A 16,414-nucleotide genomic window follows, 5' to 3' on the forward strand; every position below is an offset into this window, starting at 1 on the left:
TGGACATGGTGAACTTGCAACTAGCCAAGCATAAAACAGAGGCAGTGCTCATCAGCAGTAGAAAAACGGTAAAAACTTGAAACGGAGATATACCGCTCTCTTGGTCGCCCTAAAATTTATTTAGGGCGCCACTGGATTTTTCGCACAGTATCTAGAAACTGGACAAGAACATGAAGTGAAGACTCAAGCTCGTGAGAGATCATTAAGAAGGATACAGAGATTATTAAAAGAAATTCATTTTTACAATTTATTCTATTTAACCAACTTTTAATATACAATAAAACCCCCTTACAAAATATCAAATAAACTTAATCCCGACGATACCCTCTTATGGAGCGTCTATATCGCGGATTCTATCATAGTTTCTATTCCCGACAGTACCCTCATATGGAGCGTCTATACCGCGGTTTCTATCATAGTTACTATTCCTGACAGTACCCTCATATGGAGCGTCTATACCGCGGTTTCTAGCTTACTACCGTTGTACCCCAAATCCGGCGTCTATACAACGGCTTCTAAGTGCGCCTAGGAAGCAGAGGAGGATACCATGAATCCCTAGGCTACACTGCAATAATATTTTTCCACACACACCCACAATATTTAATTTTCCAACTTACGCCTATTGCACCCCCACCTGGGCGTCTATGCAAAGGACTCTAAGTGTGCCCAGGAAGCAAAGGAGGATACCATGAATCCCTAGGCAACACTACAATACTCAATACTACCCACCCACACTATTATTTAAATTTCCAAACTCACTAAATATTTCTCCAGATTTTACAGATTAAAATTTATATATTTATTTCCTAAAATTACTCTCCCATTCATCCCAACTCAATTATACATCCTAATTCCAAATTTCAAATTAAAATCCTTAACTAATTTATCGCCGTAGTCTTAATAATACAACAATAAATATTTAATTACAAGAGGTCTTCGTATCTTGAATTAATAGATTAAAATCTATTGAAAGAGGTCTTAATAATCTGCCAACAATGTTTGGTTACTTCCGAGATTTTACAAATTAATTTTTCCAAGTTTTAACATTAAATTTACTTAATTTATTTTACCAGAATTTATTAAATATTTTATTAGGTCGTTTATAATTTTAGTCCGAATTATTTTCCCAGAATTTAAGAATTATTTATTTAATTAAGAACTCAATTTTTATTAACTAAAAATTCATCAATTGATTTTGTTTGATTCATTTTGACTAAACTATTTTACTTGTCCTTGAATAACCGAGTTTTATTTTACCTAAATTATTTCATTTTACTTTCTATTGTGTTTGGTTGAAAAACTTAGCATTTATTTTATTTTATTTGAGGATTATATTCTGCCTAGCAACACAGTAAGATTTTAGTCTCGACCTTGAGTGTCCTCTACTCAGCGCTTCGCGCGGGACAAGATGGCTGACGCTCTTGCTCGGTCTTGCGTCTCTGTCGCAAGTTTTTGGTGTAATTTTTTTTCTGACGAATTTTTACCAGTTTTATTTTCTACTTTCAAATAAATAATTTACATTAACAATTTTAGTGATTTTGACTGATTCTAATTTTATTACAAACAAATTTTATTTTGAGCAATTAAATTTTTATTATAATTTATTTTACTGATTTAAATTAATTTAACTTTAAATAATTTTACTCAAACTTCTTTAAAACGTTTTACAGATTTTACTTTATGCAATTAATTAGATAAATTCACTTAAACTCAATTACCAAAGACAATTTGTTTTACATGGCACCGAAGTCATGAATTGATCAACCGAAATTATTCCTAGTAAAGTCGATCCAAACTCTGCCTACGTAGTGAATTAATGAACTGAAATAATTCCTAGTTCCATTAATTAAACATTTAGTACTTTTATTTCTGACTTGTTCTTAAATTTCATTCTTAATTTTATTCTGGTTTTGATTTTGGACTTGTCTCGATTATTCTTAAATTTATTCCAAATATTATTTTAAGTAAATTCTAATAAATAAATTCCAAATAATATTTTACGTAAACTATAATGACTAAATTCTTAATGACATTCTAAAGATTTCTGATTAATAAATTCTATACAATGTTTTAAGTAAATTCTAATGACTCAATTCTTAAACTAATGATTGTGACCGAACGCGAAATGGTGATGACCTTCAGCCGACTTGAGTGCCTGGCTGAGGCCGCACCACCGAGAGATTATTTAGGCATAATATTTGTACCTGCAGTTATTATGATTTTAATTGTGCACTCCCTCGTCGAGCTGCAAACTCCTCGTCTCGATGCTGGTACTAAAATCTCCTCGGTGAGTAGTTACTTGGTCTGGCGGCAAAGCCTTGGTCACCGCGTCGCGTCACGTACTCCCCAGCAAATATTTTACCTGTAACTGCAAATCGGCATTAGTACTTATTACAAATTAAATTAACTAATGCAAGCTGACAAAAAGGCCTAGCAAGCAGTAATTAATAAAGTTTTATCGCTTCGTTCCACAAGAGTCAAGCGAAATAAAATAATTACCTGGGATAGCTGTTTATTACTTTTTGCGTGTCTACTTGGCTGGACTGTTCGGTCAAAATGAATCTTCTGAATCTTGTTGGTGAGTTTCTTTCTTCCTTTGCTCTCTTCCCAATCACTCTCCGCGCCAGCGCTTCCCCTTTGGGGAATTACTCACTAACTTATAGCTAGAGGCGCGAGTACTTCGGAGCACAGCGCTCTGGGGAATCAGTCGATTAATGACTAGCCCGGATTGGAGACCTTCTCTGGATAAAGAAGGCCCCGTGTACTCGGTTACAAACTATCAAGTTGAGAGTCGGAGAACAAGAAATCACATCACAACCATTTATCCGTTATCTGGGAGTGATGCTGGATGCCCGACTCAATTTCAAGCAGCAGGTAAAAACACGTCAGTGCCAAAGCGTCAGTAGTCAGGACTAGTCTTGCACGGCTGATGCCTAACATCGGAGGCCCAATGCAGAGCAGGAGGCTACTATTGACATCAGTAGTCACATCAGTGCTCACTTACGGAATATCCATTTGGGCTGATACACTGGAAACTCAAGAGTCATGGAAAAAAGCTGGACCAGTATATCGACTGAGTGCCCTACGAATAGCTAGTGCTTTCCACACAATATCAGAAGAAGCAGTGTGCGTCATTGTCAGAACCCTACTTCTGAGAGTTCTAGCAGAGGAAAGACGGGCACTTTAGCAACGAAAAAGGTCAACTGCACTGAGCCCTGAAGAACTTGGAATTGAAGAACGGCAGAACAGCATAGGCCGAAGGCAACTACAATGGCATGCTGCAGAGAAGGGAAGGTGGACGCATTGCCTCATACCTCAGATCGCCATTTGGCTTAACCGGAATCACGGCGAGGTCAATTACTATCTTACGCAGATGTTGTCGGGACACGGGTGTTTTCGAGAGTATCTACACCGCTTTAAGCACGATGACTCTTCGGAGTGCCCGTCCTGCCCAGGAGTTGCTGAAGATGCGGAGCACGTCTTCTTTGTATGTCCTCGTTTCGATCCATAGCGTAAAGAGTTGGAGAGGATCCTGAACCAGAGAATGCAACCAGATTCACTAGTGGAAGCAATGTTATCATCAGAAGCTGCCTGGAACGCTACCAACCCGTTTGCAACAGAAGTCCTCAAAGACTTGCGTTCCACCGAAAGAAGAAGAGCAAATATCAGAAGATAGAAGGAAGGTAGTTAACACCTTAGCCACTAAAAGGAAGAGCAGGACATCCAACAGCAACACGGTAATGTCGTGATGAAGACGAAGGCGACAGTGGTTTCATCTGCAAAAGCTGACATGTTTGTCGAAGAGATGGATACAGGTGGCGAGGGTGACGTCGAGTCAGTTGTCGAAGACGGAGAGGAAACTGGAACTGATATCAGGCCTGGAAAAAGGAATGAGCGAAATTCCCCAGACTCAATGACCAGCCATACTAAGAATAAGAAGGACCTTAAACCAAGTCCTCCGAAAAACGCGGTAACACAGAACGGCGGAAAAAAGGAGGTGGATGAATGGCAAAAAGTCCAGTCAAGGAAGTCCAAGAGAGAGCAAGCAAAAGAAAAGCTCCAGAAGCAACCGCCGAAGGAGCCCAGGCCAGAGCCTAAGCGGAAAAAACCGCGCAAATGGATCAGGCCGGACGCACTGCAGAGACGGCAAAGTATGCTGAGATACTGAAGCGAATAAAGCAGGACGTCCCTGACGAACAGGTCCGTACTACAGTGGATAAGATCCGAAGAACTAGGACCGGGAGCTAGCTGATTACGCTTTCGAGGAAGAGCACTGACCGAGGCCAAGCCTTACAGAAGACCATCGCGGGCATCCTCCAAGAAGACGCGAAGATAATCTGCAAAGGACCACAGGAAGACGTTGAAATCCGAGATCTTGACGATACCACAACCAAGGAGGATATTCAGGCCGCCTTGAGAACGGTAATCGGAGAAACCTGCGAGATACCACTAGGGACAATTAAGATTCGTAAGGCCTACAGAGGTACTCAGACAGCTGTTGTGACACTAGCAGCAGCTGCAGCGCGGAAGATATTGGCAGGAAGCGGTAAAGTCCGGATCGGCTGGTCCAACTGCCGAATCAGAGTTACGAGGAGACCAATCCAATTTTTCGAGTGCTGGCACTTTGGACACCATGGATCCCAGTGCAAGAGCAATGTGGATCGGTCTAAGCTATGTATTAGGTGCGGACAAGAGGGACACAAGATTGCTGAATGCAAAAACCCAGCGAAATGTGTATTATGACCTGATGAAAAAAGTTGTCCAGGTCTGTGACACAAGTATGGTCCGGAAACGCAGCATAAGCCAACGCCCGGCAGTACACTGGTGGAACGACCACATCAGCATTCTTTGGAGCTGGTCGCCGAGTACAAAAAAGCCCGTCGATCATTGAACAAAGCCATCAAGGATAGTAAGAGGCAATGCTGGAAATAGCTTATCAACGAGGTGGACAAAGACCTGTGGGGTAGACCGTAAAAGGTGGTCATGACTCACCTCAAAGTCAAACAAATGCTGGCACCCACTTGCCCACAACTTCTGCAGAGAATCGTTACCGCGCTGTTTCCGCAGCAACGCGAGCTTCATTACCAGTTAGCTCAAGGCAAACTGGAGGACATTCCACCTTTCACGAAAGAAGAACTGACGGAGGCTTGCAACCGCGTAGGGAATAATAAAGCACCAGTATTACACGGAATCCCTAATATTGCCTTAAAAACAGCTATGAAGGCAGAACCGGCATTATTCCTGGATGTTTACACCACCTGCCTCAAAGAAGGGATTTTTCCTCGAAAGTGGAAACAGCAACGGTTAGTGCTGCTTCCTAAAGGGAAAAAGCCACCGGATGAACCGTCATCTTACCGCCCACTTCGCATGCTAGATACAGCGGGTAGGATATTTGAACGCATAATTCACCAGCGAACTGAAGCAGTAGTCGACCCACTCCTGGCAGGCAATCAGTATAGATTTCGGAAAGGACCATCTACCCTGGACGCAATTAAACTGGTTGTTGATACGGCCAAGGAAGCAATCGCAGGAACCAGATGGAAGGGTGGAACGAAGAAGTATTGCCTGGTGGTGACTCTAGACATCAGAAACGCCTTCAACTCCGCCAATTGGGAATGCATCATGCAGGCCCTCCAAGAGAAGAATGTACCAGAATAACTTCTTAAAATCGTAGCAAGCTACTTTGAAAACAGGGTCCTGAAGTATGACACGAAGAACGGTCCGAGGGAGTATGATATTACTGGAGGGGTACCACAAAGTTCAGTTCTAGGCCCGCTCCTGTGAAATATTATGTATGACGGTCTATTAAGACTAACTCTGCCAAGAAACGTCAAACTCGTAGCATATGCAGATGACGTAGCCGTAGTGATCGTTGCCAACTACCTTCACAAGATAAACAATATGTTCGATCTCACTTTTGAGTGCGTTAACCGGTGGATGGACGCAGTGAACCTGCAACTGGCGCAACACAAGACTAAGGCAGTGCTTATTACGAGCAGAAAAGTGGTAGAGACCATCAAGCTGAAAGTCGGCGAACAAGAAATCACATCACAACCTTATATCCGATTTTTGGGAGTGATGCTTGATGCCCGACTCAACTGAAAGCAGCAAGTGGAACATATCTGTGCCAAAGCGTCAGTAGTGAGGGCTAGTCTCGCACGACTGATGCCGAACGTCAGAGGCCCAAAGCAAAGCAGGAGGCTATTATTGTCATTAGTAGTCACATCGGTGCTCACCTACGAAATATCCATTTGGGCCGACGCACTAAAGACGCAAGAATCATGGAGAAAGGCTGGACCAGTATATTGACTGAGTGCCTTACGAGTAGCTAGCGCCTTCCGCACAATATCAGAGGGAGCAGTGTGTGTTATTTCCGGTACTCTGCCTCTCAGAGTCCTAGCTGAGAAAAGACGGAACCTATATCAACGAAAAAGGTCAACCACACTGAGCCCTGAAGAACTTAGAAGGGAAGAACGGCAACACAGCATTGCAAGATGGCAACAGGAGTAGAATGCTGCAGAAAAAGGTCGGTGGACGTACCCTCTCATACCTCGGATTGATGTGTGGTTCAACCGGAGTCACGGTGAGATCAACTATTATTTAACGCAGATGTTATCAGGACACGGATGTTACCAGAAGTATCTGCACCGCTTTAAGCATGATGATACCCCAGAGTGCTCGTCCTGTCCAGGGGTCAATGAAGATGCGGAGCATGTTTTCTTTGTGTGTCCACGTTTCAACTAACAGCGCAATAAGTTAGAGAAGATTCTGAAAAAGAGAACCCAACCAGAGTCAATAGTAGAAGCAATGTTGTCGTCAGGAGCTGCCTGGAACGCCACAAGCACTTTTGCTACAGAAGTGCTTACAGAGTTGCGATCCATTGAGAGGAAAAGAGCGAAAGACCGAATCTAGAAGGAAGAAATAACATCTTAGCCACCAGAAGGAAGAGCGGCAGCTAATTCCTCCCCCCGCAAAGAAATGCCTTACGCCGGTACCATTCGGGATCAGAGGATAGAAGAGAAAGTGGTTTAGGGTTTAGTGGGTAGGGGCATCAGCGTCGAGTTTTAGTATGACGCTGCGTCGAGTCGCCACATATCTAGGCCAAACAGCTATGCCTAGAATCCGTAAAAAGGATTCCCTCTCTTAAGGAAAAAAAAAAAAAAAAACGTACATACATACATACATACATACATACCTACATACATACACTTGGGGCAGAGGAGAAACTGCTACCAGGCGCGTCTTCTCGTAGCAGATGGGAGAACGCTCGTTGTACCTGGTACAGAGGGTAGGAGCCAAATAAAATACGTTCCCGTGGACAAAACTCCCCTTTAATGGGTTGGTCACACTAACTGACCTAACAAGACGATCGTTTCCTGCTGTGACCCAGTGGGAGTGACCGGAACCTCGTGTCGAAGTTTCCGACGATGCAGGTCACGGCTGATGTGAGCTTGCTCTGCCGAGGTGTAAGTTGCAGCAGTGGATCAGGAGCCAGCCACTTCGGGCCTTGATCAGGAAGTACGCAGTGAGTGTTAGAGATCGGAATCTTCACCGCTCCGAGCGAGTCTAGTCCGTCCGTGTATTCCGGGACTGGCTAAGTGACGGCTAGGCCTCAGGAAACTGGGGTAGGAGTACTATCTCCGAGGGTACACCCGTTCCTAGTTATGACAACCCGCTCCACTCCGTACGATGCGCTGGTGAATTTAAAGGTATGAGTAAAATTCAGGAAAACAACAATAATGAAAACGGGCCTCATGCCCAACAAGCAGCGATTGAAGCAAGCGCTGAAATGAAGCGGTCGCAAGCGTTGGAACGCCTTGAAAAGCTGACCAGTGAGCTAAATGACCTCGTCCAACCTAAGGTCAATATCCACAAGGAGATTAAGACCAAGACGACCAGCGTAGCCAATGCCCTCCAGAGATTCAAGAAACTTGATGAAGAATGGCTTTTAACAGTACGACGCACTTCTCGCACTACACCGGAGAGAAGCATTCAAGCAACTGTCGTGAATGAAGAAGTAATGGACATTGGAGCCGAAGGTGACGGTGAATCAGTCGCAGAAGACAGAAGCAGAACTAGCAGCAAGTCAACTAAGAGAAAAGATCGATCTTCTCCCGACCCAACGACCAGCCAAGTTGTGAAGAAAAAGGACCTGAAATCAAGCCCTCCGAAAAACACGGCAGTGCAGAACGCCGAAAAAAAAGAGGTGACTGAATGGCAGAAGGTCCAATCCAAGAAAGAGCAAGCGAGAGAGCGGTTACCAAAACAACCGGTGAACAAATCTCGGCCGGAGCCTAAGCGGAAAAAACCGCAAAAATTCACCAAACCAGATGCCTTAATTATTCGACCCGTTGAGAAGGCAAAATATGCCGAAATACTGCGTCGTATTAAAAAAAATGTCCCACCAGATCAGACCCGTGACGTCGTTGACAAGGTTCAAAAGACGAATGATGGGAATATGCTTATTACGCTTTCCAGAAAGACCGCAGACAAAGGACAAGCTTTGCTGAAGACCATCAGGAGCATCCTTAAAGAAGAAGCGCAAGTCATCTGTAAAGGCCCAGAGGAACAGCTTGAAATCCGGGACATTGACGACGAAACAACTAAAGACGATGTCCTGAAGGCCTTACAAGAGGCAGCTGGAAATGACTACGAAATACCTGAAGATGTCATTAAAATTCGTCCGACCTACAGAGGTACTTAAACTGCTTCGGTACGATTGCCAGCAGCAATAGTGCAGAAGATATTCGGAAAGACAGGCAAAATAAGGATTGGCTGGGTAAATTGCCGTGTCAGAGCAGTTAAGACACCACTACGATGCTATAAGTGCTGGCACTTTGGGCATACTACTGCCCAATGTAAAAGCAAAGTCGACCGATCTGGGCTTTGCATCAAATGTGGGCAAACAGGCCATCAAGCTGCTCAATGCCCAAGTAAAGTGAAATGTGCGTTATGTGCGGAAAAACCTGGCTCTCAGGACACTGCTCACCGGTCTGGTTCTGGCCGATGCCCAGTCTTCCAAGAAGCACTCCAGAAGCTGACAAATAAACGAACATGAGGATACTGCAGCTTAACATCAATCACTGCGAAGCTGCGCATGACCTGCTTATGCAGACAGTACGGGAATTAAAGCCCGACGTTGTGCTTTTATCGGAGCCATATAAACATTTAGCTGGACAACCTTGGGAGACGAATATCACCACGAAAGCTGTGATCTGGGCTTGTGGTAAGCTCCCTTTCCAGAGTGTAGCTACCAATGGCAGCGCTGGCTTTGTAGCAGCATCAGTTCATGGCATCCGTTTTTACAGCTGCTACGCACCTCCTAGCCTCTCAATTGCTGAGTTTACTGACTTCTTGGATCGACTGGACGAGGACGCGAAGCAACATCATCCAGTGGTGATAGCCGGGGACTTTAATGCCTGGGCAGTGGACTGGGGCAGTAAGCAGACTAATGCACGAGGAAGAGAGCTGCTAGAAGCTCTTTCTACACTAGATGTAGTCTTGCTCAACAGTGGTGACACGCCGACCTACACCAAAGGTGACGCAAGCTCGATTGTAGACTTCACTTTTATCAGTACCAGCCTTGCTAAAGGTAACACTAACTGGAAGGTACTGGACATCTACACTGCCAGTGACCATCATGCGATACTCTGGGAAACGTCAAACGACCAGAACCTCAGGGGGCCTATCAAGCAATTTAACACCGTCGGTTGGAAGGTGAAATCTCTTGACCCAGAAGTATTGCTAACAGCCCTCGATAGTGATCCGATAGAGACTGGATGTGCAGAAGAACATACCAAGGCCCTGATGATGCGAGTAACACAAGCTTGTGATGCCAGTATGCCTCGCAAACGTGTTATGAATTCAAGACCTGTGGTACACTGGTGGAATGATCATATCAGCAACCTTCGTAAAGAGTGTCATCGAAAGAGAAGAATATCTCAGCGTGGCTATCAATGACATAACTCTGCAGTGCTGATCGCAGAGTACAAAAAAGCTCGTCGTGAACTTAATAAGGCCATAAAAGAGAGCAAAGGAAGATGCTGGAAAGAGCTCATATACGAGGTCGACAAAGACGTGTGGGGTCGGCCGTATAAGGTGGTCATGACGAACCTGAAGAAACAACAAATGCCGTCACCTACGTGTCCCCAACTCCTTCAGAAAATCGTCACTGCGCTGTTTTCACAGCAACACAGTCTCAATTATCAGTCAACGCAAGATGAACTGGACGACATTCCACCTGTCACTGAAGAAGAATTGTTGGAGGCCTGTAATCGGGTAGGAAATAATAAAGCGCTGGGATTGGACGGAATCCCTAATATAGCCTTGAAAAGCATCATAAAGGCAGCACCAACATTATTTCTAGACGCTTACAACGCATGCCTCAAGGAGGGGACTTTTCCTCGTAAGTGAAAACAGCGACGGTTAGTACTTTTACCTAAAGGAAAGAAACCGCCAGAAAAACTGTCATCTTACCGACCATTCTGCATGCTAGATACGGCGGGTAAGATATTTGAGCGTATCATCCATCAGCGAATAGATGCAGTAGTCGACCCACTCTTGACAGACAACCAGTATGGATTCCGGAAAGGACGATTAACCCTGGACGCGATCAACTTGGTTGTTAATACGGCCAAAGAGGCAATCGCAGGAGCTAGATGGAAGGGTGGAAAGAAGAAGTACTGCCTGGTGGCTGCCTTGGACATCAAAAATGCTTTCAATTCCGCTAATTGGGACTGCATCATGCAAGCTCTCGACGAGAAGAACGTGCCAACATATCTTCGAAGACTAGTGATTAGCTATTTTACAGATAGAGTGCTGAAATACGATACAAAGAATGGTCCGAAAGAGTATGATATAACCGTTGGTGTGCCACAGGGCTCTGTTCCTGGTCCACTTCTGTGGAATATCGTGTATGACGGGCTCCTGAGACTGAAGCTTCCAAGATGTGTCAAACTGGTAGCGTATGCGGATGATGTTGGCGCAGTGATCGTCGCCAAACACCTCGACGAGATTCAACATCTGTTTGACATCACTTTTGAGAAGATCAACCAGTGGATGGATACAGTGAACCTACAACTGGCCAAGCAGAAGACCGAAGCAGTGCTTATTACCAGCCGAAAAGAAGTTGAAACAATTAAGCTAAAAGTCGGTGACCGAGAAATCACATCACAACCTCATATACGATATCTGGGAGTGATGCTTGATGCCCGACTCAGCTTCAAGCAGCAAGTGGAACACGTCTGTACGAAAGCGTCAGTAGTGAGAGCGAGTCTCGCACGATTGATGCCGAACGTCGGAAGCCTAAAGCAGAGCAGGAGGCTACTATTGTCATCAGTAGTCACATCGGTGCTCACCTACGGAATATCCATTTGGGCTGACGCACTAGAGTTTCAAGATTCATGGAGAAAAGCTGGACTAATATATCGTATGAGTTCCCTACGAGTTGCAAGCGCCTTTCGAACAATATCAGAGGAAGCAGTGTGTGTCATTTCCGGAACTTTGCCGCTCAGAGTCCTAGCTGAGGAAAGACGGAACCTTTACCAACGAAAGAGGACAACCACACAAAGTGCCGAGGAACTCAGAGCTGAAGAACGGCAGAACAGCATCGCACGATGGCAATCGCAGTGGGACGCCGCGACAACAGGGAGATGGACACACCGTCTCATACCGAAGATCGACGTTTGGCTAAACCGAAGTCATGGCGAGGTCAATCACTATCTGACGCAGTTGTTGTCAGGACATGGATGTTTTCGGACGTATCTTCACCGCTTCAAGCATGATGATTCACCGGAGTGCCCGTCCTGCCCAGGAATCAATGAAGACGCGGAGCACGTTTTCTTTGAGTGCCCACGATTTTACTCACAGCGAGATGAGCTGGAGATGATCCTAAAGAAGAAAATCCAACCAGAGACAATAGTAGAAGCAATTTTGTCATCAAGAGCCTCCTGGAACGCCATCAACACATTTGCAACAGAAGTCCTTATAGACTTGCGTTTCATCAAAACAAGAAGAGCAAATGACAACAACTAGAAGAAAGGTAAAATAACACCTTAGCTACCAGAAGAAAGAGCAGTAACTAGATCCTCCCCTCACTAAGTAATGCCTAACGGCGGTTTAAAAAAAAAAAAAAAACATACATACATACATACATACATACATACATACATACAGACACCATCGCGGGGATAGTCAGGGAAGCTTTCTGAGACCTTAAAACGCCGAGATCTGATGAAAACTCGATTTTTGCAAAACGGGGTGAAAACAATCTTACCGATTTTTAAAAATCTTCGATTTTCTTAGCGGGAAGTTAAAAATCTGGAAAATGGTTGACCTTAAAGGCCACCCCTGCAACTTTCCGCTAATTCCATAAATAAGCTCTTAAAATTGCTTTTATGACGTTTTTAAGCTCTTCGAGCTCAAAAATATCATTTACGTGTTATTTTGAGCTATCCGAGCTCATAGAGGTAGCTGTTCTAAGCTTTTGAGCTCTTCGAGCTCAAAAATCTGATAGAAGTTTAATAAAGCAGTTTTTTCTTAATTTTCAAACCGCAATAATTTCTGAATGAATGAACCGATTTTCACGCTGTTTGCATTATTCCACGCAGTTTCAAAATTTATGATATATTTAGTGCTGAAGTATATTTTATAAACTAAATATTAAATGACACTAATTTATTTGGTTGCTTCAACAATGATTTTATTTAATATTAAAGTAACAAGAGTATTCTAGGTAATACACAAAAGTAGAATTAACGAAAAACTAAACAATGCGTATTGTCGGTCTCCCGGCTATCAGTCAATCGTCATCTTTCGCTCGTAGTTCATACGAGGCCCTTAGCTGGCCTGGCATCAGCCGAAAATTACCGATCTCAGTCGATCAAGTATTATTAATTTTATGTGGTATCACCACATGACGCCCTTGGTTTTTTTTCACATGCGATCGTGAAAGTAATCGAACAGTGATTCACAGATTCGGTAGAATCTGACGCCAAGTTTTGTTCAAATCCGTCGTAAACGGAGCGCCAGACTACCGAGTGTGTTTACTGTAAGCAGAACGGTATTTCGAGGTTGCAAAATTTTATTTAATTTTGCGGTACTTCTTGTTCCTAAATTTTATATTATAACAGTAATTCATACTTTATTTTACTGATATTTATTAATTATTTTTAATTATAACAATTAATTTACTTGAAATTATTAAATTTTATCAGCACAAACTATAGCAAGCTCAAAAATTTCGATCCTGACTTTTTTTCGATGTAAAAAGTGACATGCCACAGACTAAATAATTCGAGAATGCATGGTAATCCTCCAATAGATGGGAAACTTCAGTTAAAAAATACATTTTACAGCTTGCATCCACACCCGCCAGGGTGCGCTGGAATTATTTTGACATAAACTGTAGCTTCAAGGGGATAGTTTGCTATAAAAAATGCAGCCAACGCGAGATTCAAGTTGGTACCAATTGTAAATTTTTATTATAATTACAAAAATTACTGAAATCCTAACAAAAACAGTTTCACTGTAAAAAAAAGAAAACGATTATGCTATTCCCATTGACGCAAACCACCACCAGATAGCACTGCAATGTATAGACTAAAAAATAAAATCCATTCAAAAAGTAAATCAACTAACTTCACATCGTTCATCTGTCAACAAACATAAAATAATCACACGAATAAATAATATCAATAATGTGAACTACTTGATGATGTTGAGGGAGTATTCGGATCTGTTCATTCTAAAATTTCATGAACATCAGGTAGAATATGAGTTAAATTAATTACAAGTTCATAATCAGAGTTAACAATTAAAAAAAAATTATCTCTTCTTTGTTTTTATTGATAAAATTTTCAGATTATTCACATTTACAACGCTCAAGCCTTGCATCGTACTTTAAACGCTGATATTGAGATGTCCGATATGCTTATATATAAATAAAAAAGTAGATGTTGTATCAATCAACATGTACATCTGTGTAGGTGAGAATTTTCTCCCGCAAGAAAAAAGAGTGGAAGAGAATGAAGATGAAGATGAAGACTAAAGTGAGATTTAGCCCAGCGAAGCGGGCTGGGTTCGCTAGTCTAATATAAATTTATAAATATTAAACATAGCTGTTACTTGCCCGCTTCACTGATTATTCTTGATTCTAATAGTAATTTATAGTTATTGACTAATTTTTATTTATTACATATATAAATTTGGTTTCACATAAAAATTAAAACAACAAATTACAATTTAATTTTTTAAGTGATGAGTATTCAGTTGTTAATTGTTCGAATGTTAATTGATAATGACAATTTTTTAATTTCATTCCATATGTAAGATTGTACCTCCTGTTATTACTGGTAATGTTTGACGAAAATCACCAGAAAACTAAAATGTTATTCTACCCATTACCGAAGTAGTGTCTCTTAAATTCTGTAACGTTCTATTAACAGCTTCAATAGCTTTTTTATTAGCCATCGTGCATTCATCCTATACAAAAGGCAAGTTTTCTGAAGAAGCTCGGCTTTGTAAGTATTTTTAGATATATTACAAACTGGACTGTCAGTAATATTCAAATTTAAAGGTATTTTAAACTGTTTTGTCATAAACTCTCCAAGAAGGAGATTTTCCGTAATTGTTTAATTTTCTAAATTGTTCAGGAATTAGGATCAGGAATTTTTGAATCTATAATAAAACACTCGGTGTTGGGGGTGAATAATTAGAAATAATTCATTCCCCAATGGGAGAAAACTCTAGCAATGACTGGAAAAAAACTCCTCGAAGATAGATACAGTCGTGTATAATGAGAATATGTGTGTGTGTGTGGGTGAGTGTGTGTATGTAATAATTGTACTAGGTGTACAATAGGGGTTCAAACAAAATTTTTCCTTCCTGGGATACTTTTCCAATAATGACTCCTTAATCTCTTTCTTAATACCCTCAGAAAGATATTTTTTCCAGCGATTTGCAACGCTAGAATGCAGAATTAATTCAGGCTTCTCCTCAATAGGTTCTGCTCCAAAAATGCGAAGACCTTCAGCATCTAACTCCCAAGGAGTTCCATTCTCCTTGTTTTTATTAGTCTCTGATTCCAGTGTATCAGTTTTATTACCTCCTGATTGAGAAGTACTTTCCCCCGCATTTTGTTGATCACTAAAAGTGACAGGAGGAACATGTGACTGCAAATTAGATGACAGATGCACTTCTTCCACATTATCGTCCTTTTCACCAATCGATTTATCATCACCGCTTCCAGTACCTACAGACATTCAATGTTTATTTCATATGTGTGTGTGTGTGTGTTTTTGTTTTTAAGGGGGGGGGGGATCCTTTTTGCGGATTCCAGGCATAGCTGTTTGACCTGGATATGTGGCGACTCGGCGCAGCGTCATACTAAAACTCGACGCTAACGCCCCTACTCACTAAACCCTAAACCCCTTTTCTTCTTTCCTCTACTCTCTCATGGAAACCGCCGTCAGGCATTACTTCGTGAGAGGAGGATCTAGCTACTGCTCTTACTTTTGGTGGCTAAGGTGTTAACTTCCTTCCTTCTATCTTCTGATATTTGCTCTTCTTCTTTCGGTGGAACGCAAGTCTGTGAGGACTTCTGTAGAAAACGTGTTGGTAGTTTCACGAACGGAGTGAATGAAGGGCGTAAGGACTATGAAATAGAAATCTCAAATATCCGAACGTTGTCACTTTGTCCGTTCGGGAGCTAAATTAAAAATTGCGTTGGAGTGTGGAGCGGTACACAAGCTCGAACGTTATCTCTAAGGATTAACTTAGAGAGAGTAAGGATGATGGACTCCTGCTGACTTCGGTCACGAGTAACCTATTCTATTGTTTAACTGAAATCCTATTTGTAATAAAGATCTTTTATTTAAGTGTTTAATTTAATTCAAAGTAAAAGAGTATAATTCTGTTAATTGAATTTATTGAGACAAACCAGTTAATAAGTTTACAAATTTGGGTTACAATTATAAATAATAAATAAAAATGGTCATAAAAATGAACATAAAGGTTAGATATAAAAGATAAGTTGTAACGGTAGGTTCCTGCTACTATGTCGCCCCTTTTTTAATTTTTAAAATTTAAGGGCGCCACTGGAATTTTTGTCACGGTGCCCAGAACCGGTCCAAGTAATGGGAGATATCTAAGGGTCGAGTGAGATTATAATTAGGCTGACAGAAATAACAACAATTAATTTTAAATTTAACTCCAAATTTATTCAACTACCTTTGCAATAGTCTTGAATATTATCTCGCACACACACACTCTTATAAAATATCAAAAGTCTTAACTTACCCTCATATGAAGCGTCTATACTGCAGTTTCTATCAAAAATGTCTTAATTCTGACAGTACCCTCATATGGAGCGTCTATACTGCAGTCTCTAACTAAATCGCGCTGTCCACCGGACCCT

At 42.0% G+C, this 16,414-nt stretch overlaps 1 long non-coding RNA gene across 1 annotated transcript; it reads right to left on the reverse strand.

Annotated features, from left to right (window-relative positions):
- Positions 1-302: 302 nt before the first annotated feature.
- Positions 303-16,414, reverse strand: LOC123266374. The gene is made up of 3 exons (XR_006509759.1): positions 16,390-16,414; positions 15,824-15,828; positions 303-410 (listed from the first exon to the last, which is right to left on the reverse strand). It is a non-coding gene; the product is annotated as an uncharacterized LOC123266374 (long non-coding RNA).

This window comes from Cotesia glomerata, linkage group LG5 (genome assembly GCF_020080835.1).
Source record: "Cotesia glomerata isolate CgM1 linkage group LG5, MPM_Cglom_v2.3, whole genome shotgun sequence".
Classification (NCBI taxonomy): Eukaryota; Metazoa; Arthropoda; class Insecta; order Hymenoptera; family Braconidae; genus Cotesia; species Cotesia glomerata.